The following is a 3,216-nucleotide window of genomic DNA, read 5'->3' as shown; positions in this document are numbered from 1 at the left end:
GTGTGTGAAGTTTGCTGTGCAGCCTCGTCGCGGTGGTTTTGTGGTATGGTGGTGGGCAGGAACGGTGCGTGTGGCGCTTCCTTTCCACGGTTTGTCTGTTTGCTTCACTGGGGACCTTCGTCCCCCCGCCCCCCTCCCTTTCCACTCCCACCGCTGTTTTTCTTCCTTTTCTTGCTTTAATTTGTAAAAGCGCTGCCAGAGCAGGCCAACTCTCCCGCAGTTTGGGTTCATCTGCGCACCACCCTCTCCAAGCTAGTTAAAGGGTTAAAAATTATGGGGAAGTTCAGCCGGCACTTGCAAGATATGGTTGCCGTAGCAACAGGCCTTCTAATCTGGTAGGTGACCTGAGAGACTGGAGAAGATGTAGGGGTTGGTTTGGCATTTCATTATTTCATGAGGCTGCCTCTCCAGCTGGTTTCTCTACTGAGCTTAAAGCTTGCTGTTCCTGCCGGTAGAATTACTGGCACATTCCAAACCAACAGTGTTGATGGCACGAGCAGTGCGCTAATGGGGGTCTGGCCAGGCACGGTGGGTGGAGGAGAGGGAGCTGGGTTCCAGGAGCCCTCATGGGGGTCTGTGTCCCTCGCACAAAGAGGGGGGCACGGGTAGAAGGGTGTGAACTCAGGTTTGCTTTCCACACACAATAGCTGCCTTCTTAAAACCCCACCGTGTAAACTGAATCCTGTTTTTTAGTGAACTAAGAGGGACAGACTTTTTAGGCGGATTTCAGGAGAACTTCTTTAGTTTGCCAGGAATCCTCCTTAGATTTGAGTAAGGGGTGGAGAGACTCTATTGCAGTACCTACACTTGCTGCCCTCTTCTTTTATTTACCTTCAGCTGGATGTTGTCCAGAAATTTGGTTTAGTTCAGCACATTAGCTGCATGTCTGCTGTGGACTCAGCTCCATGCCTGCAGCAGAAAGGCGAAGGACAAATACCTACTTTCATTCGTTCACTTGGCAAACGTTGGTCGGATGCTGCATGTGCCAGGCTGTGCAGAGAAGGGGAGGCTCAGATCACTCTCCTGGCCTGAGGGCTCCCAGTGTGTGAGGGCCCTTTGCCTACGTCTCCCCTTACTTTTAGAGGCACCTTGTATGGAGGACAGGATGGGTTTTTTTGGCTTGGAGAGGCAGAGACACTCACATTCCTCAGCCCACCTTTCTCAGAGGGGTCCTGTCTGTTCTTCTTTCCTCTTGGCTGTAATTACCTGGAAATCTGTGGGCTCAGTAATTGGAACGTGTAGATGGTGTGTTGAGAAGTCCAAACCTTCCTGAACTTGGTGCCCTATGCAGTGTTCTGTGTTAGCTCATGCCCAGGTTCACAGGGATTGGCAATTGGTGGCTTCCTGGGTGTCTTACTTTTCCAGATTTCTTCCCTCTGGAAAGATTGAGGGTTCCTGGAATTGGCAAGGGAATTTTGTATGGCTCACTCCCTTTCCCTGTCATAGTCGTGGGCTCTCTGAAGAGACGTCTGTGGGTTAAAGGCCCAGTCGGTAGTTTGAAGAATCACTGCTTCTACTTCATAGATGCAGAAGCAGAGGACCAGTGAGGCAGGAGTGTCTGTCTCCAGGGCTCTGGGATCCCAGGTGAGGACTTGCCCCACTGTACCATGCCTTAAGCGGACTGTCCACTCCTGTGTGTGGCAGGTGCATGGGAAAGGTTGGGCCGGAATGTGGTTCTTGATGGGTGGGAGTGTGGAGAATTAGGAGGTGCATCTTCACTGCAGATGGCAAAGGGACATGCCTCCTTTTCAGACCAGAGTGTCTATGCACAGCAAGACCCATTGACTGCAGGCTTCAGCTTTCTGGGTTCAGAGGATGGGGTTGGAGGCAGTGGGATAGGAGACTCGTCCCTTGCTGGCCAGCTCTTCCTGGTGTTGTGACACAGGAGTGTTCTTGGGATGGCACATGGTCTGCCACCTGCAGCCAAGGGACAGGGTCCAGCCCAGCTCTGGTCCCCTCTGCACCACAGTCTCCCATCTGTAAAACACAGGAATCAACCTCATCATCCTCAGCACCTCAGGTCCCCTGGCCCATGTCCGTGGATAGAAGAAGCATCTTGGCCACGTCTTTCTGCTCTGCTGAGCCTCAGACTGGCTTCTCAGTATAGAATGTGGCTTCAGAGTTGCCTAGTCGTTGTCTGTAGTTTTGTGTGATTTCATGCATTTCAGCGAGGATGTGTTGAGTGCTACCTCCTTTATCTTTGAACTGCAGCACTGGGGAGACAGGGGTCCAGCCACACCTGGGGGGCAGCCTTGGGACCCTGCCTGTTTTTGTTGACTTTCATGGAACCTGAGAGAGGGTGGTTGTAATTGGGTTGTTACTCTGCATGTAATTTACTTGGTTTCCTATCAAGAGAGATCCTGACTTGGGGGTGGGGGGTGGTGTGGTGTGTGTGTGTGTGAGAGTGTAGTGTAGTGTAGCGTAGACCTTTAGGATGTGGAACAGTAGGGGTGCTCAATACTTTATGCCAAGCTGACTTTGAGGCCTATAAGATCTCAGGGAGTCTGACTATGCTGGGAAAACCAGCCAAATGCCTGTTATTTTGACACCTTTACATTTTGATTGGGACGCACGTCAGAAGTAGCCTTCATGCCAGAGATCTGTGGTTATTCGAACTGTTATTACTAGTGATTTCATGACTGGTGTATCTGCAGCCCTTGGCCATGAGATCCCTATAGAAGTGATGTTAAAAATGGTCGCTAGGGTTAAAAAGATATGTGGTATTTCTTGATCATGTATGACTTAACATCAAAGCCCCCAGAAACTACTGAGTGGGAATAATAAACTTCTTGTTCTACTTAAAAAAAAAAAAAAGTAGAGGTGACCATCTTTCCCACTTTGGCTTAAAGTTCTTTCCCATTTTGGCCCAAAGTTCTTCCTGTCCACAATATGCCTGATTTTGATAGAAAGAATGGATCTGTCCTATTCCAATTAGAGAGCCGAGGCCTCATTAGTTGCAAAATAGATAAAACAAACTGTGTTCATCTCCAGAGTTGGCCGAGGCCCTCAGAGAGCTGCGTTTCCCATTGCAGGGGTGTGGAGGGATCCTTAGTGGATTCTTTACAGGTGAAGAAACCCAGGGCTGCGTGGGATGGTTGACCACCTGGGAGCACATTACCTGCAGGGCTGCCACCAAAACCTGGAGCTCCTGAGGGTCGGTGCATCCCCCTCCCCCAAAGTTTCCCTTGCATTCTAGGGTTTGCCATTCAAGGAGTA

General features: G+C 50.2%; 1 protein-coding gene across 8 annotated transcripts in view; it reads left to right on the top strand.

The window, feature by feature from the left end:
* SSBP3 (single stranded DNA binding protein 3) overlaps positions 1–3,216 on the top strand; it is a 165,889-nt gene that overhangs the window by 47,906 nt on the left and 114,767 nt on the right. For 2 of the 8 annotated variants that reach the window (XM_060400176.1, XM_042248437.2), the window contains exon 1: positions 198–335. The exons of the other annotated variants lie outside the window; for them this stretch is intronic. The gene's annotated coding sequence lies outside the window, so the exon portion shown is untranslated. Of the gene's footprint in view, positions 1–197; positions 336–3,216 lie in introns of those variants that run through there. 8 annotated transcript variants of the gene reach the window in all.

This window comes from Ovis aries, chromosome 1 (assembly GCF_016772045.2).
Source record: "Ovis aries strain OAR_USU_Benz2616 breed Rambouillet chromosome 1, ARS-UI_Ramb_v3.0, whole genome shotgun sequence".
NCBI classification, from domain to species: Eukaryota; Metazoa; Chordata; class Mammalia; order Artiodactyla; family Bovidae; genus Ovis; species Ovis aries.
The sequence above is the reverse complement of the archived record's forward strand: the minus strand, read 5'-3'. Positions and strand labels throughout refer to the sequence as shown.